The following is a 22802-nucleotide window of genomic DNA, read 5'->3' as shown; positions in this document are numbered from 1 at the left end:
ATGTCTTTTGCAACCATCCATGCATATGGGGGTGAGAATATCAAATTATACAGAGAGGTAAGATTCATGAATGTTGTTTGAAAATCAAATCAAGAAAGAAATCATCCCATTTATGCAGTAGATCAATACTTTGGATGTTTTGAATTATCATCAAATAAGTTTCAAAACACTTAGCTTAGCATTGAAAACATTGTAGAAAAACCAAAGACCTTTAAGACTCATATTTGGAGGTTATATTTCGATGGTTCTTGCACAAGGGAAGGAGTTGGAGTTGGTAGTGTCCTAGTTTCACCAGACAAAGAGAATATAACTCAATCCTATAAACTTGAATTTGATGTGACAAATAATGTAGTAGAATATGAAGCCTTCCTTCTAGGATTGGAATTAGCCAAAAGTCTTAAAGTGCAAAATCTAAGTGTATTTAGTGACTCAGAGCTCATTGTTAAACAAGTAAGGAATCTTTGTCAAACAAAACATCCTAGACTTAGATATTATAGAAATGAGGTATGGGACTCAGTGGATAATTTCTTCCAAGCATTTAACATCATTGTTATTCCAAGGGATGAAAATATTCATGCAGACCCTTTAGCTATTTCAGCTAGTTCTTTTAAAATTCCTGATCAAATGCTTGTGCAATATCAAATTCAAGTTAAATATAGGCCTTTAATTCCTGATAATCTTAAACATTGGAAAATATTTGATGATGATGAGCAGTTGAAATCCTTTTTGCAAGTAATTGATGAATTTTCAGCCTTACAAATTGAAGAAGAACAACTGGATAATAATGAGTTGAATAAGGAAAATCAAACTTCACAATTTGACTCAAGAATTGGTGATCATAGTATCATTTAGTTATCTAACAATTTCATTCCTAAGGGCTTGGTCCCTCTTGAAAAGTTGTTTGACCACAATGATGTTCCTAAAAATCCATTATTAAATTCACATGAATAAGATATAGAAGAATGTAATATTGGAACTTTAGAAGAAATCATAAATACTAAAATCTCTGCATCTTTGGCAATGGAAGTGAAAGATAAATATGTAGCTCTCCTTAAAGCTTATAAAGATGTCTTTTCTTGGTCTTATAGTGAGTTGAAGACATATGATACAACACTCATTGAACATAAAATCCCTTTAAAACGAGAAGCTAAACCCTTTAAGAAAAATTTAAGGAGAACTAATCTTGTCCTTCTTCCTACCATTGAGAAAGAACTTAAAAAGCTACTTGATGCCAAGATCATAGTTCCATTAAGATATTTTGATTGGGTAGCTAGTTTAGTTCCAGTAAGAAAAAAATGGTGAAATGAGTCTGTGTGTATATTTCAGGAACTTAAATAAATCATCTTTGAAAGATAATTATCCATTACCCAAGATGGACCAAATGCTTCAAAAAGTTTCAGGTGCTAATATAATTTCTATGTTAGATGGGTTTTCTGGATACAATCAGATCATGGTGAGCCCAGAAGATAGAGAAACAACTCCATGGGGTACATTTATGTATGCAAGGATGCCTTTTGGATTAACCAACACTCAAGCTACCTTTCAAAGAGTTATGGATTTAGCATTTGTGAATAAGACAAATAAATTTGTTGTCATTTATCTTGATGATCTCACTGTATTTTCTAATTCTGATAAAAAACATTTAAAGCACTTGAGGAAAGTTTTTGACAGGTGTAGGAAGTTTGGGATTTCACTTAATCCCAAAAAGTCCATGTTTTCAATCAAAGAAGGAAAATTTTTTGGCCATATTATTTCTAAGGAGTGCTTAGTGATCCCTGAAGAGTTTCAGCTATCCAAGCACTTTCATTACCAAGGAATAAGAAGGAAATTTAGGCTTTTCTTGGAAAAATCAACCTTTTAAGGAGATTTATACCTAATTATGCTGAAATAGTTAAGGATATCATTGATATGTTGAGGAAATATCATGAAGTTAAATGGACAATTCAAGCAAGATATTATTTTGAAAATCTATTTCAGAAGCCTAATATTGGCCAGTCTAAACTATTATGAACCATTTAGCATCTTTTCCTTTGCCTTTGAAACCACCTTAGTTGTTGTTCTATTGCAAAAGAATGAGAATGGAGATGACCAGCCTATTTTTTTTTCCAGTAAAGTTATAAGAGATGTTGAACTCAAATACGATATTATTGAAAAACAGGCCTATTCCTTAGTTTAAGCCCTGGAATCTTTTAGAGTCTACGTCCTTCATTCTTACATTATTGATTATGTTCCCAATAGTGTTGTTAAAATTGTGTTAAATCAACCTAATACTGATGAAAGAAGAGGAATATGGATTACTAAGATATTAGAATTTGATCTCATTATCAAAACTACAAAGTCGGTAAAGGGTCAAGGTTTGGATAAACTCTTAGCTGAGTCAAATTGTAAAGTTTTGGGAATAAATTTTGTTTTTGAAATTTCAGCAGAGAAGTATCCACAAGAACTTTCTCAGACTTCAGCAGAGAAGAGTCCACATTAACCTTCTCAATCTTCAGCAAAGGAGAAACCACAAGAACCTTCATCTTCAATTCAATCAACTCCTATTCATATTGATGATAATTTTTTATTATCTGAATCGTATACTGATATTGTACATTTTCTTAGAGATTTTGAGTGTCCATCTGAATTTACAAAGAATCAATGTAATATTTTCCCGGCTGGAAAAATCATGAACAAAAAAATACCCTTCTAGCATATTTAACCATTTATCTACAATGTCTACATCTATCTAACCCTCAAATATGGGAATGTCAAAGTTCACTTGTTCCTTAAAGGGTGTGGCGCTTCTAGAGTATCTGCTGGAAGTAGATGTGTTGCCCCTGGGTAGCCGCAGAAGGATCTGGGCAAAGTTTTCCATCATCGTGTTCCTTTGCCACTCTAGGGCCTCTTTGAGCAAGATTTTGATAGGATCTCCTACCACCTAATCTTTCTTTTCATCCGCCATGGGAGGTCGTCGGGATTTGTAAGGCTGGTCTTGCAAAGGTTCAACCAGTTCAAGCCCTAACTCCTTATATCCCGACCTGGTTGGGGACATGTAAATAAAAACAGAGAAAGAGTAGACCACTTTGATACTATTGATATGGATTTAAACAAGAACACAATAAATTATAGAGATTACCATAAATACAGAGATACAACAGAAATAATACTTCATTTCATTAATTTTCCTGATGGGTAATTAAAACGCCTACCTATTCCAGCAAGATATTTTTTTGACCAAATTAAAAAATATATTTCAGAAGGCCCAATATTGGTCAGTCCAAACTATTATGAACCATTTAGCATCTTTTCCTTTATCTCTGAAACCACCTTAGTTGTTGTTATTTTTCAAAAGAATGAGAATGGAGATGACCAACCTATTTTTTCAGTAAAGTTATGAGAGATGTTGAACTCAAATATTATATTATTGAAAACCAAGCCTATTCCTTAGTTCAAGCCCTGAAATCTTTTAGATTCTAGGTCCTTCATTCTTCCATTATTGCTTATGTTCCTAATAGTGTTGTTAAAACTATGTTAAATCAACCTGATACCGTTGGAAGAAGAGGAATATGGATTACTAAGATATATGAATTTGATCTCATTATCAAAACTACAAAGTTGGTAAAGGGTCAAGGCTTGCTTAAACTCTTAGCTGAGTCAAATTGTAAAGTTTTGGGAATAAATTCTGTGTTTAAAATTTCAACAGAGAAGAATCCACAAGAACTTTCTCAGACTTCAACAGAGAAGAATCCACATGAACCTTCTCAATATTTAGCAGAGGAGAAACCACAAGAAACTTCATATTCAATTCAATCAACTCCTATTCATATTGATGACAATTTTTTATTATCTGAATCATACATTGATATTATACATTTTATTAGAGATTTTGAGTGTCCATCTGAATTTACAAAGAATCAATGTAATCTTTTCCTGGCTGGAAAAATCATGAACAGAAAAACACCCTTCTAGCATATTTAACCATTTATCTACAGTGTCTGCATCTATCTTACCCTCAAATATGGGAATGCCAAAGTTCACTTGTACCTTAAAGGGTGTGGCACTTCCAGAGAATCTGTTGGAAGTAGATGTGTTGCCCCTAGGTAGCCGCTGAAGGATTTGGGAAAAGTTGTCCATCATCGTGTTCCTTTGTCACTCGAGGGCCTCTTCGAGCAAGATTTTGATAGGATCTCCTACCACCTCATCTTTCTTTTCATCCGCAATGGGAGGCCGTCGGGATTTGCAAGGCTGGTCTTGCAAAGGTTCGACCAGTTCAAGCCCTAACTCCTTATATCCCGACCTCGTTGGGGACATGCAAATAAAAACAGAGAAAGAGCAGACCACTCTTATACTATTAATCTGGATTTAAACAAGAACACAACAAATTATAGAGATAACCATAAGTACAGAGATACAACAAAAATAATACTTCATTTCATTAATTTTCCTGATGGGTATTTAAAACACCTACCTATTCTAGTAAGATATTCTTTTGACCAGATTAAAAAATCTATTTCAGAAGGCCCAATATTGGTCAGTCCAAACTATTATGAACCATTTAACATCTTTTCCTTTGCCTCTGAAACCACCTTAGTTGTTGTTCTTTTGCAAAAGAATGAGAATGGAGATGACGGGCCTATTTTTTTCAGTAAAGTTATGAGAGATGTTGAACTCAAATATGATATTATTGAAAAGCAGGCCTATTCCTTAGTTCAAGCCCTAAAATCTTTTAGAGTCTATGTCCTTCATTCTTCCATTATTGCCTATGTTCCCAATAGTGTTGTTAAAACTGTGTTAACTCAACCTGATACCGATGGAAGAAGAGGAATATGGATTACTAAGATATTAGAATTTGATCTCATTATCAAAACTACAAAGTTAGTAAAGGGTCAAGGCTTGGTTAAACTCTTAGCTGAGTCAAATTGTAAAGTTTTGGGAATAAATTCTGTGTTTGAAATTTCAACAGAGAAGAATCCACAAGAACTTTCTCAGACTTCAGCAGAGAAGAATCCACATGAACCTTCTCAATATTCAGCAGAGGAGAATCCACAAGAACCTTCATCTTCAATTCAATCAACTCCTATTCATATTGATGACAATTTTTTATTATCTAAATCATACATTGATATTGTACATTTTCTTAGAGATTTTGAGTGTCCATCTGAATTTACAAAGAATCAATGTAATCTTTTCCCGGCTGGAAAAATCATGAATAGAAAAACACCCTTCTAGCATATTTAACCATTTATCTACAGTGTCTGCATCTATCTTACCCTCAAATATGGGAATGCCAAAGTTCACTTGTACCTTAAAGGGTGTGGCACTTCCAGAGAATCTGTTGGAAGTAGATGTGTTGCCCCTAGGTAGCCGCTGAAGGATTTGGGCAAAGTTGTCCATCATCGTGTTCCTTTGTCACTCGAGGGCCTCTTCGAGCAAGATTTTGATAGGATCTCCTGCCACCTCATCTTTCTTTTCATCCGCAATGGGAGGCCGTCGAGATTTGCAAGGCTGGTCTTGCAAAGGTTCGACCAGTTCAAGCCCTAACTCCTTATATCCCGACCTCGTTGGGGACATGCAAATAAAAATATAGAAAGAGCAGACCGATATGATATTATTGATCCGTATTTAAACAAGAACACAACAAATTATATAGATAACCATAAATATAGAGATACAACAGAAATAATACTTCATTTCATTAATGTAAAATACTGAAATATGCTTATAAACAGAAATGGAAATAAACTAGCTCGGGCAATGGAAACTTATCTCTGAGGAGAGATGTGGCAGCTACATGCCTCTGAGCTATCTGAAAATGAGGCTTGAAGGCCTATTTATTGTTGAGAAACAATGGAAAACCATAAATATCCAAAACCTTAACCCTAGGAGATGAAGCACCAAACTACGGGCCCCGTTTTGGGTAAATTGGTACATTAACTTCTCGGGGTCGTGACTTTGGCATATGACCTCCGTTTGACGCACACAATACCTCGTTAAAGACCTATTCGAGGACTACAACTTTTGGAAGAGAAACATTGGTTGATGGACCCATCTTGCTCCCAGTTTTCCCAAAAAATGTCATTTAGGGCCTCAAAACAGCTCCGAAAGTTTAGGACCCGAAAAACTGCCAAAAATAGTAAATTGTGATACAAATAAGGAAAATGAAAAACTGAAAGAAACAATGGTGGGGGTCCAAGTGGAATTGGTGGGTGGCCACCAATATCCAACTGGATCAAGAGGATTTGAACAAGGTTGTGCAAAACCTGTCTCTGGAATATGATAATCTCCAGCATAAGCTAAAGAACTTAGAAGCACAAAAAATAAAAAATGATACCCTCTTGGTCAAAGAGATGCAGAAATCTCATCAACTTGCCAAGAAGATAGATCAATTTTAAAATTAGTCGTTGATGGCTCAAACCTTGACCCAAGCCAAGGAAAGAATTTGCGTAGATATCAATCATGCCATAACTGAGGTTTGGCCATCCATTCAGATTATATGCCATAACTGAGGTTTGGACATCCATTCAGATTATATTTGAGCATGAAGAGTTAATTGACAAGTTCCAAACTGCAATTGAACAAGTCAGAAAATTATTGGGACAAAAACTAGCAGAGGCTACATCTATGATCAAAGTGTTGAACTCAAAGACTAGAGCAGAGTTAGAGCAGATTTAGATTGCTGATAGGATAGAGACAATCCTAGAGATCAAGAAGGTATTGTAGAAAAGGAACTTAATGACTTAGTTGGAGACTAAGTGTCAAGCTCTAGAAAATGTTGTCTAGAGATTTCATACTAATTTCAATTTGCTGAATCAAAGAGGATTGCCATGGTTAGTATCACCTAATAACTGTTTTATTAGCTTGGAAGATTACTGTTTGAATTTTTACACCATTGCAACAGATACATCAAAGTTTACAGGTATTAAGGGACATGTCACAAGGAAAGCGTTTACTGAAGCATTAGAGTTTGATTTAACTATTAAACATGAAATCAAGCGTATTTTTATGAACAAGCCAACTTTCGAGAAGTACACTAAAGTAGGTGAAGTTTATAGAAAGCTAAAAAAATTTTCTATATTGAATTATGAAAGGTGGGATGAGTTATGTGATACCATTGAGTAAATTTTTTTATCTCCAATAGATAGACAACAAGACATCATTTTTGGGCCAAGTCATCAACGATTTCCTTGAAGATAGTGCCAACAAACTAAGCAGTTTAAGAACTCCTACATTTTTGTACTATTTTTGTAATTAGTTAGATGTTTCTAGAGTTTTATATTTTTGTATAAATAATTAGTGATTCAATGTATTAAGGGTTGAACCGTTGGATGAGCTTTCCAAAGCAGAATTATAACAGACTAAAATTGCTTCACATTAATGAAAGGATTATGGATTTTCTTCAAAAAACTTGTCACTTTGTGAGTTTGTCATATGTTTCCACTTCAATTTGTTATTCTGCATGTATTTAATTTTTATGAAGATAACTGGGTAAGAGAAAACTGAATATTAGTCTATCTTAAACCCCCTCTGAAGTTATAATCTGTTTTAGAGATGAGTTTATTGGATTGTTTGTCTTTATAATCTCCTCTACATTTATAAATTTCCAACCATCTTCATAAGGTTAAATATATTTCGTTGGGCTATAAACATTGTTTACTTTCATGCTTTCTTATGATTAAAAATTCATTCTGAATATTTATTAAATCATACTGTCTTATATTTCCACCTTTCCACACTTTTTTATATCAAATTAATATTCAGAGGTAAGGAATCAACCCTTTCTTAATTTTCAGTATTATTGAGGTTTAAGCACCTGCCTTATCTGCTCATAACATTGGTCATCCAAAAAATTTTAAAACAACAAAACATTTTAGCTGCTTTGGCATAATTAATTAACTTGGAATTATCTTAGATGACAACATCAGATTGGCATCATTTCCGAGGAATGAAAATTGAATTATTTTTCCATGGGGCAATGTCAGAATTTTTTTTTTAAGGTGAATAAAGGAATAGCAGGTTAAAATCTTTCACCTGGTGACTTCACAAACCCAAACTGGCTCCTTTAAGACACACCAAGTCTCATTCTGATTCTAAATTTTTTTCTCCATTATCTAATCCAGAGAGATTGGTAAGAGAAGCCTCTTTAAGAAGAAGACTTGAAGCTTCTTCCTCTTTTCTATACCACTAAAACTCGAGGATATTTCAGGATTTGATCCTTTTAGTTCTATTCCATCTCCTTTAGATTTGGCTGACTTAACACCTAGGGTTTTAGAATTACTATCCAAAGGAGTTGATATGCAGTCAACTCTTTTAGTCCATTCACTGGAATTATATCAAATTCATGAAATTCCTTTAGATTCACCTAAGTCAGAAGAATAATTGGATGTACATTTACCTAAGTTAAAACCTATTGATTTTTGTGATGTAGGTAAAATTCCCTCTGCGAACAGAGGCAACCCCTCTAGCCCTAGAGTGGGTCTAGTCACAGCAAGACAAATACAACAACTAATTCCTTAAATAGTGATTATTGAAAGATCCTACCTTACGCCAGTGTTTGATGCAGTCTTCGTTACGCTGCTCCAACTATATTTTTCTTCTCCTTGATGAGTGATTCACCTGAAACAACATAAGAGAACAATGAAACACATAATAGAGAACAACAATGAACTATTTACTTACAAATTCAAGGAACCATAAGCTATCAAATATATTTCATACATGATATAGGAAACAACCATTGATTGTATTAATATGAGCAAAAGTAAAGCTTACAACCATGCCTTGACGTCGCAAGCTTCCTTGAAGGGTCCAGTCAGTATGTCTCCACAAGCATTCACTCTCAAAAGGTCTCCCAAAAAGGCTGATGACTCTCTCTCTCACCCAAAAGCACTAATATAAGGCTAAGGAAATCCACAACCAATTGCTAGACTATCAACAATTCACACTACAAACTATCAATCCAACACCAATAACTAGCTAATTTCCTCACTACCAAAAAACTCGTTGATCATAGCAATGAAGGATGCTTTTGTAAGAGGAGGAGCCTCCAAAAATGAGGGAGAGGGAGCTTATCTTCATGGGAGGTTACTCAAAAGGCAGAACCACCATCCCAAATGAGGAAAGGTCTTGACCCAACAACCAGTTCCAGAACCACCCAGAAGCATTCTGTTTGAACTAATTCGCCATATCTGGGTCTTCATGAGTCAAAGACTAAGACTCAAAGATGACATCACGAGGAAACAGTGTATTCAGAGCTATCGTCGCAAGTAGGATACTGATGACTTGCAATGATCCCTAAAATCCAACCATTGTAGAGAACAAATGTACTCTTGCGACAATGTCAGGAGGTTCTAGTTCACTTTGGTCCATTGTCACAGACAAAACACTGATGTATTGCGACAATCTTGAAACATAGGTAAAAGGGGTCAACTTCAGGATTAATGAGCATGGTTGATATTCTTGAGTGATATGGAAGATATGGACACATATTTTGATGTATGACACAGAACAGATGCCATTCAGGGACCAACTCTACCCGTGATCAGGTGATGCGGAGTTGGTGACAAAAGAACAAGATGTAGATGGATGAAACAGAGAACCATAGGAGGATGTAAGGGCGCAAACTACAGAAAGATTATGCTCTTGAACATATCGGCGACATGACTCCGGAATGTGGAAGAATTTTCGTACCAAGGGATCGAAGGTCATGCGGAGATAGTAGGAATCAGATGGAATGAGGCAAAATTAAGAACCTAAACCCCGGAAGGCCAATGACGAAGTGAGGATATCCCAAACCCGGCGAGAAGCAACAAAGGTGTTGATGTTCAAGAGCGACAAGCTACCGTAGGTAATCAACGTAATATTTCCAAAATTTTCCCCCACCATTGCTAGCGGGTACCCCAATTATTTTTGAAACACAAGCTCAAAGGGGATAGCATATGCTTGCAATATAAGTTTGTCCTTCAGACAAATCCAACCTAGTGAAGCTTTAACGAGCCCTAGGTTGGAGAAGCTCGGGTATCATCATGGCGACAAGTCCAATGTCATCAGGGTTTAACAAGTCCAACATAGGTAAAAATCAAAGTCTTTTTCATATTTAGAGAGTTTGAAAAAGACATGGAAAAGAAAACTCGAAAGGGGCCCTTTTCGTATGTTTGTGTCTCTCAAGCCCAAAAAGGTAGAAAACGATACTTGAGAGAACCGCTTGACCATTTCAGTCAAGAAGTACTTTTCGTAAATAGTGCCTCCAGCCTGAAAAAAGTAAAAAACCTACTGGGGACACGAAGTTTCATAGCCATTAATGAAATCAAAATGATAAGGGCTCCGCAATATTTTCACGTTTCAAGAGTCAGAAAAGAGCTTAAAGTTGACTCGGAAAGGGTTTTTCGGTACTGCTTGAGTATATAATTCAACATCGATCATCACCAGCACTTAGAACACTTGTCACTGCACAAGGAAATTCAAGCATAAGACCTATTTCACAAAAATACACGACTAACACTTAAAACCCTAATTCAAAACCCTAGAAAACCTTGAATTTTGAACAAAAAGGCTATAAAAGAGACATTAGGGTAAAAAATAATTCACTTTGTGTCTTTCACTGTGGTAAAAAAACTTCAACCCTTTCATACCTGTGAAACTGAACAATCGTTTCCAGGAAACTCAATGGTCCATTGCTTCTTGTGCTTTCTCTAGGTAAATACCCCATCCCTATATTTGTTTTTCCACCAAATTTAAATGCAATTTCATGTTTTAGACTATAGTTTGGAGTGATTTTTTGGTCAAAAATTCTGCCTCAGTCGTCGCAAGTTTTCCCCTTGGGGTTGCAATGACCGAGAAATTTGCATGGGGAAAAATCGGGATCGTCGCTAGAAAGTGATGTACTCCTGCGACGACCAGAAAATTTCTAAACTGTGTAAATCAGTCTGTCCCAGCTATTTTAAAAATAACTGCAACAAGTACTGGGATAAGAAAAAAAAAAAACCTTCATTTTAAACAGGTTTAAGAGATGAAAATGGTTGAATGGTGTTTAATAAAAGGGTTTTGGTGCATGCAGGGGTATAAAATGGCTTTCTCTTGGCAGGAACGCACAAATGATGATGATGATGAGATGGGGGCAACCGATCCTCATTGCCAGAATATCCTATGGAACTATGGGCTCTTAAAATTATTCCTAACGCCACTATTGAGAGCTCAACTAGATCTCTTGGAGTACCTTATCCGAGTGTGGAATCCAACGGAGGGAAAATTTATCATCTGAGGGCAAGAAATCGAATTTGATGCCACAGACATTTATTTTTTGACTGGATTGTCACGACGAGGGGAGAGACCTCGCATGATGGGTACTCGAGTTACTGGGGACTTGCTAGACACTCTTATTGCAAGAGTGTGCCCAGGGGCATGAAAATCATCCACTAGTGGGAAGTTATAGATTACCTCGGTGAATGATTTGTCATTGCGGGTTTTTCTATTCACTATCACTAGGGAAGCTGGCTCCCAAGCCCAGCACAAGGCATGATCAGGAGCTCAAGACCAAGTGTCGAAAAATGCTCAAAAATGAAAGTGCTCAAATTGGGTTGGAACATAAATGACTGGATAGATCTCATCTTCCTGATTCTAGCACTATGAACAATTTGAAAAAGTGACTCCATATGGAGAAGTTATTCCGATTTAAAAATCACCTAATGACCTTCATTTTTGAATTTTGAAAAAAATTAAAAAATAATACTTCGAGGAATATTCCTTGGAATATCCTTTAGAATATTCCATTTGGTTGGTTCAGCAAAATTTTTACAACTCCACTGATTTGAACCCTAGTCTCTTCGTTGCAAGTGCACAGGCCTGATTTCTCGGGTTGCGTGTTGGTTCTTAACCAACATGGGGCGTGGCACATACTTAAGGCTTAACGAAATTGCGGTTGGGAGAAAAAGGAGCTAGCCCCTCACCATGTGACTCGGGAGTGCGGAACTAGGCCCTAAACCCAAGTGGCTAAACCAACTCCGATAGTTACGATGGTCATATGGTCCAGTTTATTTGGTAGTTTCGGCTCCAAACCCGCAGCACTAAAACTTAACTTAACCGCCCGAAGGTTGCGCTCACATGCACGCGGTTTCTGCCTGCGGTTACGGGCTATGTGACAGTTAATTTGGCAGAGACCACCAATTTTGGCACGTTTTCCAGTTTTGTCAGGGTTATCTGGCAGTTAACTAAAGTTGGCCCATAATTAGTGGGATTTTTGCTTAAAATTGGGAAAAGAGTGTTTTGCTCATATCTTTCACAGGGGATATCATTTTTGAGTGTATTTCTTTTTTTTGGGGTCTCTTGGACATTCTGAATCCATTGGCATAGATTTCACCGCCAACAGAGGTCATTTGCAGGTGTTTTTGCTTCAGGGAAGTTCCAGGAGCCACTAGGGCCTGTTCAGTGTTGGAGTTGCATTAGGTTGTGTGCAGCCATTGAATGTGAAACGAAGGTCATTCCTCACTTTATTCAGTGTTATGAGTCTATTTATACATCTCTTTTTTCCTGTTGAGGCATTCTTCACCTAGAAACTCTTCAGGGAAGCTTTCAGGGCCACTAGGGCCATTCTAGTGCTTGAGTTGTTTAGGGGGTGTATTCATCTGTTTTCGGTGATTCAAAAGACTACTTCTACTATCTTTGAAATTTTGAGTCCATTGGCAGAGGTTTTAGAGCCATTGGAGGTGATATTCACCTCGAATTTCTTCATTGAAGTTTAAAGTGCCACTAGGGCCATTTGGAGAAAGTATTGTTTAAGGTAAAATTTCACTGTTTAGTGCTTGGGGAAGAGCATTCTTAGCTATTTCCTATCTTTTGATTATATTTTTATAGTCATATTTACCTTTAGAGGCACTTATTTACTTGCATTAGCCTTTGCAACTTTCTTAATACAAGAGAACAAGCCCATTTTGGGAGGCTTGGTCCAACAGATGTAGCCCAAGAGGAGTGAACTACTTCATCATCTTTGTGTCAATATTTGCTGAAGATATCATGTTAAACAAATCTGGTATAATGGGTTAAACAACAAATTTACATAACTTGCCTTCACACATAAACACCTAAGTTGCTCAAACTTATTTTTTTTATTCCACAAGACATCAAGCTTCAAGCATGAGTATTTTAATGGCATCTGAGTGTTTACTTCTATTATCTCTTTAGGTAGAGCTTGTAGAGGGCCAGTAGCCTTGGATCTCATCCTCTATTTAGAGTTGACATATTCGGTAAATGCCCCTACAATCTATCTCTCTATTAGAAATAAAAAGTTCTCACATTTTCAGAGTTAACCTTGGAGTTGTTTGCACATTTAAAATGATTGGAAATGGATACCTTGCACCCTTTATTCAAGTACATTCCATTTTCAGATCAGATGGTATCAAAGCTAGGTTTTTGCTATTTATATGCTTTAGGAAAAGTTATATAAACTATAGACAGGGTCTGAAGCAAGCCTAGAAGCCTTCGAACCGCTTTTGTTATTCAATTGCGTAGTAGATAAATGCTACTTCAATCAATCTCTGGTTTAGTTTATATTTTGAGCATTTGTGCAATCAACCTTGACTTTTTTATTGTGTGAATGAGTTTTCTTGAGCTCATTTTGGGATAGCTGGTGTTAACCCTCTCCAAGAGTTGAAGGCATTTGGTCAACAACTTGCAATTGTTGAAAGCTTTGAGAACTTCATTTGAAGTTCCTTTTGTTATTTGACCATTTACATGATGTCAATTTCTTCTGCAAGTAAAGTTTCCTCCTTCACGAAACTCTTCAATGATGACATGAAAGAAGATTTCATTAAGGTGAAGGACATGGTGCAGATTCTCCTTGAGGATCAGAGGGAAAGTGTTCAACTTCATGCACAATTGTTGGCTATGCAGGAAGAGAAGGAAATAATTCTCCAAAGACTGCATGACATGGAGAAACAACTCCTGCAAGCTCAAGAAGCTTTGTCCAAGAAAATACCTCTTCTTCAGGAGGTAAATCATGAGGTAAATCATTCAGATTTGTCTTCAGTTTCCTCTATTGAAGGTTCTTTTGAAAGGCATACAAGAGGTATAGGGTCCAAATTGATGTTGAAAATGGGCTATCAAGAAGGCAAAGGTTTGGGCAAGCATGCATAAGGCATTGTTGAGCCTATTTGTGTTGTGGAGCGACCCAAGAATGTTGGTCTTGGATATGACTAGTCTAATGGTGAAGCATTGATCACATGCATTCAAGAATGTGATGTAAATTTGAAGAGAACATTTCTCCCAAGTTCTCAATTGCATCAATGTCATGATGGAAATCTTCCTTACCATTGTTTGAAGCCTTTGTTGCAGCAAGAAGATGGTAGACATGCAACTTATGGCAAGCATGCAATTTTATGAAGTTTTCAAGACGAGAACGATGATGTTAGTTTGTAATTGAAAACTGGAGCCTCTACTAGTTATTCTCCTCATGGAGGCAAAAAGGATGAACATGCAAAGCAACACAAGAGGTATAAATCTTTTCATGATCAATTCGATTGTGTTTTTGTAAGGCATGATAATGTTACATGCTTTAATGGAAGAAAGAATTGTTGTACATATTGTGGTCGATTTAACCATCATGTTTCGAGATGCTATTGAGAAAGAAAACACACAGGAAGAAGATGAAGCAAAGACTACCTTCAAAAAAGGTGCATAAGATTTGCATTTTTTGCCAAAAGAGGGGACATGTTATCTCCCATTGTTGGACTTTACATCCAACTCGTCGTCCCACACACATGCAGCAAGAGGATGAAAATATTGGCGAAGGTGAAACCACAGATGCCATTATTAATGTGAAAAGGGAAGTTTCACATGAGGAGGAATTGCAGCAGCAAAAATTGCCATGCAAGTGGCTTGGTGAGAAGTGGGTGGACTTCTTGACATAGTAAGACATACTCCTTTTGTACATATACAAATGTTGGATGTATGCATGTTTTTTTATGTTGTTGCAAAATTTCGCCATGGAGGTAAAATACGAGTATGGTACTCACTATTATTGTAACAATGTCTTTCATTTAAGCTCTTTGTCACCCACATGTTGTTTTTTGGGTTGATGTACTTGCTGGTCTTTGAAAAGAAGAGTTGAAGTTTCACCCGTACATAGAGGTTGTAGGTGTATTTGTTGAATTGTATATAGTTCATTGTACATGATACATGCATATGTTTTTTTAAATGTGTCTTGTTGTTGGTCGACTAGTGTCGCTTGTGAGCACACTTTTTACATTGTCGATTGTGTCACACAATGCTTATCGACTTGTGTCGATTGTGTCACACCTTGATTATCAACTTGTGTCGATTGTGTTGCATATGTTTTGTCGAATTGTGTTGGTTGTGTACACACTTGCTACATTTATGGTTGAGTCCATTGTTCAACACATTTCAGGTCAACTTGTCGTTGATGATTGTCTTATTGCACAAGGTACCTTTGGTGTCATTTGGTGCAGAGAATGAAATTGCTGCAAAGCTGTGCACAATTCCATGAGATGGAAAAGCATGCAAGCAAAGAGGCCTCAAATTTCAACATGGGTCTCTACTTGGTTCATTGGTTTGCTTACTTTTATTATTTGTGAATAGAACCATTGTACTTCTTTTTGAGAAGCTTTTGCAGCATGTATCCCAAGATTTTGGGATGAGCATTTGCATTACTTTCAACATGCTATAGCCGGTACAAGCATTCTTCTACAGCTACTTCATTTTTGGAATTTTTTTGTGGGTATTGGCCTAAGTCACCTTTAGTTTTCCTTCTGGAGAAGGAGGTTCCATTGATGGGCATAGTGATAGTTGGAAAGCCCGCATGTTTAGTGGAAGATTTCAGCTCATACATCAACAAGTGTCATTGCTGGTTTCTGCAATTTTTAGATTTGTCTAGTGAGAAAACTTGGTTGGGATTTGACAAGTACTTGGCTTGTTTAGCAAAAATTCGCCATGACGACATTTGGCAAGGCAGGAGATTTTGGTTATCTTTCTGCTCATTTGGCTGAACAGAAGAGGATGTTTTTGTTCTCTCATTTACTGTACAATTTAGTTCAGAGTTTTCAGTAAGAATTTTGGGTCCAAAAGCCTCTCATTTGGGAGTTGTGATTAGGAGCTCAAGACCAAGTGTCGAAAAATGCTAAAAAATGAAAGTGCTTAGATTGGGTTGGAACCTGAATGACTAGATAGATCTCGTCTTCCTGATTTCGATGCCATGAACGGTTTGAAAAATGGACTCTGTCTGGAGAAATTATTCTAATATAAAAATCGCCTAATGACTTTCATTTGGTTGGTTCCACAAAATTTTTACAACTCCACAGATTTGAAACCTGGTCTCTCCACTGCAAGCACACAAGCCTGATTGCCCAGGCTGCGCGTTGGTTCTTAACCAACATGGGGTGTGGCACATACTTAAGGCTTAATGAAATTGCAGTTGGAGGAAAAAGGGGCCAGCCCCTCACCATGTGACTTGGGAGTGGGAAACTAGGCCCTAAACCCCAGCGGCTAAACCAACTCTGACAATTACGGTGGTCATATGGTCCAGTTTATCCGGCGGTTCTGGCTCCAAACCCACAACACTAAAACTGAACTTAACCACCCGAAGGTTGCGCTCACATGTGCACAGTTTCCACCTACGATTACGGGCTATGTGACAGTTAGTTTGGTGGAGACCTCCAAGTTTGGTGCATTTGCTAGCTTTTTCAGGGTTATCTGGAAGTTAACTAAGGTTGGCCCACAATTAGTGGGACTTTTGCCCAACATTGGGAAAAACACTATTTTGCTCAGATCTTTCACAGGGGAGATCCTTTCTGAGCGATTTTATTTATTTATTTTGGGTCTCTTGGACATTCTGAATCCATTGGCATGGGTTTCACCACCAACATAGGTCATTTGCAGGTGTTTTTACTTCGGGGAAATTCTAGGAGCCACTAGAGCCTGTTTAGTGTTGGAGCTGCACTGGGGTGTGTGCACCCATTGAATGTGAAATGAAGGTCATTCTTGACTGTATTCAGTGTTTTGAGTCAATTTCTATAGCTCTTTTTGCTTGTTGAGGCATTGTTCACCTCGAAATTCTTCAGGAAGGCTTTCAAGGCCACTAGGGCCATTCCAGTGCTTGAGCTGTTTGGGGGCTGTATTCATCTGTTTTCGGTGATTCAAAAGCCTAATTCTATTGTCTTTGACCTTCTGAGTCCATTAGAAGAGGTTTCAGAACCATTAGATGTCCTCTTCACCTCGAATTTCTTCATTGAAGTTTAAAGGGCCACTAGGGCCATTTGAGAAAGTATTGTTTAAGGTACAATTTCACTATTTAGTGCTTGGGGAAGAGCATTCATAGCTGTTTCCTATCTTCTGATTCTGTTTTTACAGTTAGATTTGCCTTTAGAGGCACTTATTTACTTGTATTATCCTTTGCAGCTTTCTTAATACAAGAGGACAAGCCCATTTTGGGAGGCTTGGTCCAGCAGATGTAGCCCAGGAGGGGTGAAATGCTTCATCATATTTGTGTCAATATTTGCTGAAGATATCATGTTAAACAAATCTAATATAATTGGTTAAACAACAAATTTACATAACTTGCCTTCACACATAAACACCTAAACAACTACTCAAACTTATTTTTTTTATTCGCAAGACATCAAGCTTTAAGCATGAGTATTTTAATGGCATCTGAGTGTTTACTTCTATTATTTCTTTACACAGATCCTGTAGAGGGCCAGGTAGCCTCTAATCTCATCCTCTCTTTAGAGGTGACATATCTGGTAAATGCCCCTATAGTCTATCTCTGTATTAGAAATAAGAAGTTCTAACATTTTCAGAGTTAACCTTGGAGTTGTTTGTGTTAGAGCCTAGATTTACCTTAGGCTGAAAAGGTAAGATTCTAGGTCCACATCAAACCACGCTCAGCCTCGTAGCTAGCCCTACGAGGATAGGAGAGAGCTCTCTCCGGGTTAATCTCAGCAAAAGATAATCAATGGGGCTGGAGATGACTGAAATACAAACTAATTTTAGGTTAGGTATGAAGTGCAAGGATTTAATTTGAGCTTTTGAGGGTTTTCTTGGAAAAAAGGGAAAGGCAAATTTGGTTCTGGGGATGAGGACCAGTTTTGTAGAGTTCTGGTTGGGACAAGAAAGGCAATCATTTTGATGCTTTAATTTGTAAAGGTGGAGCTTTCAGATAGGTGAGAAGCTGAAGAGGGACAGAGGGTACCAAGAATCCTCTTCAAACTAAAGAAAACATTGAAAATTAAACAAAACTAACAGGCAGAGCACAACAAGCTAATGAATTCTACCTTTATCACTCATTTGTTTAATTTCAGAAGCAAAGAGAAAAGAAAATGATGCACATAAATATCAGTGAACTCACAAATTACATAGAGAGGAACACCATCAAAACACAGAGCCATAGGAATCCCAAAAAGTGCTGCAAAACCCTGGTCTTTCCTTTGCCAAAAATGCAGAAATCAGATGTACAATGGAGTGTCAAGAAATCCCAAGTGTCCAACCCTAAAAATGACTGAGAAATTACATGATATAGGCAAGCTTAACTCATTCCCATACCTCTAGGGGTCGAGCTCATCATTCTAGGAGTTGTTTCAACGATATCTAAACAAGGAACTGAAAAATAGGAAATGAAACAACTTGCCTCTATATGTGCCAAAATTACATCATGTTCATGAAATTACATCAAGGTAGATCAAGAGTTACATGAAAAAGTGAAACTAGTCAAAACTGGGTGAAATTCTGAGCTGAAGAGTGAAAAATAGGCCAAAATTCTCTATGCGCTGTCGCCCAAAACCTGTATGCATAGCACAAATTTGGAGCTGATTTTGAGGCATTTTCTGAAGTCCAAATTGAGCTCAAGATAGCTCGTTGGAAATCCCTACCTATCTAATTTTCAAACCAAGTGGAATTTCTGGATTTGGATGTCATTTTCCCCATCAAAAGTCAAATCTCCCAAGACTGGTCAAAATGTGCCAAATGAGGTTGCCTCAAGGCAGAGTGTTGTTGCGGTCAACTTTTGAAGGTGTTCTGCAACTCAAAATTGAGCTCAGGATAGCTCATTGGAAATGTATTTGTGTCTAGTTATCATTTGACTCATCAAGCAAGTAATTTAGCCAACCACGCTAGGAGAAAACTTGATTTTCCCAAGGTCACTTCAGAAGTGCATCAATTCTCCTAAGGCAGCTGTATTTTTGACATTTCTCTAAAACCACAAAACCTGTGTAAAAAATGAAGGAGGTTTCTCTTAATTATCCTATTTTGGACAAAAACCTCTCTTATTTTTCCCAAATACATCTTCTATTTCTCAGAAACATCATTTGAGTAAAACCTACCCCGATGTGTGGAACAGGGGATTTGTCAAAATGAAGCGAAATGAAGGGGATAAGGGGCTTCTAAATGTTTGAGAAAATTTTCACAAGTAGGGAGGGATGTTAGGAAGTAGGGGAAAGTGGAATTTCAAATATTGAGTGAGGGGAAGGGGTCCAAAAGGGCAAAACACAGGCGTAGTCTTGAAAATTGTCAAGTTGTAGCAAGAAACTAGGGTTTGTGCAAAAATGAGGAATTTGGGGGATCTCAGTGATGGGAAGTGTTTAATACGGTACATTAAGGATAGGGGAAGGTGTATGAACATCAGGATGCAAGTTTTGCTGATGATTTGACCATCCAAGAGAAATTGCCTTCAAAATCCTAAGAGAGAGAAATGAACCTTACCTAGGTACAACTGAAGCATGAACAAGGTGTAAAATGACCCAGTGGAACTTGACATGATGATGAAAACCCTCTAAGTGATGGTACACTCAGCTGAATAGTGACATGGACTGACATTTGGACAACTTTGACACGAGTAAAAGCAAACCCTGGACCTAATACCTAGTGACCAAATTTTGCTTGAAGACTCACTGAAATGACAAAATTTGACCTTGACACCTTAAAATCACTTTGTAAGAGCATGTTTGATCACTGAAGGAAGGCTGTAAAGACTGACACTAACATTGTCTCCAATGGGGATGGTAACTCCTTGGAGGTGCCAAGAACGACAGATCTTTTGGAGAGCAGGGAGTGCCTTCGTCCATTGGGTAATGGAGTCAATAACTTCAAAACACCCCAAAACCAATTACTATGAAACTTTGACTCAAGACTCATAGTTGAACTGACTAGTACAAAACTGAAACAAGACTCTTAAAAGTTGAAACTGAACACTCAGCTGAAACTATCTTTAAACTAATTGAAACAAAAAATGACTCAAGACTGACTTAATTGAAACAAGTCCTTACAAACCTTTTAAATGGCAGCAAACCATCGAGATTTGAGAACTTAAAATCATGATGACAACCACCTGCCTACTGATGAAATATGTATAATCATGTGATGTGGGCCTTCCAATGTAACCAATCCAACAAATGGCCACTCAATGAAATTCTGCTCTCTCTTTCCTCGAGCAAGCAGAACGATGTACATGTAGGCAACTCACAATAACAATTGAAACCAAGGCTTATGCTAACCAACCAGCCAACATTAATTTTCTCTGGTGCTTGCAAAAGAATGCCAAAGGGATCTTGAAAATCCTGAAGCACTAGCTTATCTTGAGATCCAACAGTAAAAATACAAGTACTCCCTTCATTATGATCTGAAAGAACAACTGGTTGTTGAGTGATAGAAAGGCACAAAGAGGTATAAGCTTCTGCCATCTGAGTGTTAGCTGTAAATTCCTTGACCATGAGAAATTCTGGCATATTGTCTCTCTCAGGCTCATATTCCTCAATTTCATGGTCAAGGTCATTCTTGAACAGAAAACAATCTTCAAGATTATCAAACATGACAACCTTATCATCTCCATGAAAGAAAATATTATGTGTTTGCTGATCTATAAATCTAATTTCAAGACTATCATCATTTTTAAAAGAGGAAGAAGTTCCACCATCACCTTCTTGACCATGTGCACACTGCAGACCTGCATTAGCTTGTTATAGACATTTTTGTACCTTACAACATTGAGCATGAAATGTCCATAATCTAAGGGATCCAAAGTCCCTAAAAATGTTGTTCCTACCCCTAGAGGAACAAGGCTAACAAACCACAGCGATTCACAGAAGTTCTCCACCAGAAACTGCTCAAAAAAAAGTCAATTCAGGATCAATTCAGTGGCTCCACTAGCTGTATGCGCTGAATGTCAAAGTCAACACTGGCTACCTGCACTGCAACGTAGGTAGAAGCACTACCAGGGTGTGCTGAGCGAGATTTGACATGTGGCAAGTTCATTCAACAAGGTGTCAAGACCCAGGAAGCTTCCAAAATCTTCCTCAATGACACTTGCCTCAGTGAATTCGACTATGATGAGTAAGAGGTTCCAAATCTCCAAGTGGAAGCAAGAACCTCCATGTGTCAAGAACTGACAGAGGGAGAGGACACTAGTCAGATCTCAAGCTGACTCATCCTCTCTCCAAACATCTATATATGGATCTCTCCTCCATGAGATCTAGAGGCTGGAATTTTGTTATTGCAAAGAATTGCTGTTGGTTTGAGATTGGAACCATTGGGTGCTTAATGCTTTGAAGGGAGGTGAAGATAGGAATTCCATTTGCTGGGAAGGAGATGCTGGATTAGAGCCCTCTGGGTTGTATCTCTTCCTGAACCTTGTTATTCATCAATAAAGCTATCTTGGTTCCTCCTATATACTGATGTATCTTTGATGTATGATTGCATTAGTATGTTTAGTTTATTTCTAATCCTAAACTAGTTATGAATATGAGTCCATGTCTTGTGTAGTGTTCTCTTCTTGTGATCTTGCAGAGACCTGTTGAAGCTGGGTGAGCGAGAAGGCAAGTAGCTGAGAACTCTCAAAGAGAAGAGAGACCGGATCGAGGGACAAACGGAAGACATCGGTTAGTTCATCTACCTCTCTTCATTCTTAATTCATAAAGGAAGAATACTAGAATAGTTGTCTCTGTTTGTTGCTAGGGCACTGTCACACCTTAGGTGGATAGGATCGTCCTGCATAGGCATTTTTCCCCACAGCAAATTGGTGACTCCACTGGGGAAATCTGTTTAGTTATTTTATTTGTGTCTCTATCATTGTTTGTTTCATAGACTCAACAGCAACAATCGAACTGCTTCTGCTATTCTCAGATGCAAAGTAGACAGTTGCTGCTTTGATCCAATCACTGGATTTGTCTATGATCTGAACAATGGACTCACAAATGATTTGATGATCCTTTGTGATACATCTTAGTACTCCCTCAAAGCATCCCTTTGATTGTACCTTGCTTGTTGCTTTTATTTGGCCTGAAACAGTAGATTAATCAGCAATTTGTGACCTATAACCCAGTGAGAAACTCTCGTTTCTCCTTCAGCGCGACCCCTGTGAAGAGGTTCTGCATTTCAACGCAGGTCCCGTGAGGGCCACCTGCGCTGAATGTCAAAACCCCTGTGTTGAGGTTGCGCTGAACCAGTTAGGCCTTGTGCAGCTGGGGTTCTCTGCTCTGTTTTTCCTTGTTTTGATCTCTGATTTTTGCAGCCTGTAACCAGCATAGGTACCAGCCTGATAACTCCTTTTCGCTGCTTAAATTCTGCCTCCTTTTGTACAAAAATACTGTGAGTGTTTTTATGTGTTTGTGGCGTCATTTGTAGTTTTCCTTTGTAAGAGTGAAATAATCATCCTGTGGCCTTTGATTCAGATCTGTTGATTGTGATCTTAGGAGAGAGTTCATTGGCTGTTTACAGTTGATTATACATTTACTTTTGCTTTTGGTTTGAGTTTGTCTCTTTTAAGTGTCGAAACAAGTTTTCATTTCGAAAGTCGTAAAGTGTTTTATTCTCTTCTACCCTTTCTGATT

Source organism: Pinus tabuliformis, chromosome 8 (genome assembly GCF_031772625.1).
Source record: "Pinus tabuliformis cultivar Carrire ecotype Pingquan chromosome 8, CPIR1, whole genome shotgun sequence".
Lineage (NCBI taxonomy): Eukaryota > Viridiplantae > Streptophyta > Pinopsida > Pinales > Pinaceae > Pinus > Pinus tabuliformis.
The sequence above is the reverse complement of the archived record's forward strand: the minus strand, read 5'-3'. Positions refer to the sequence as shown.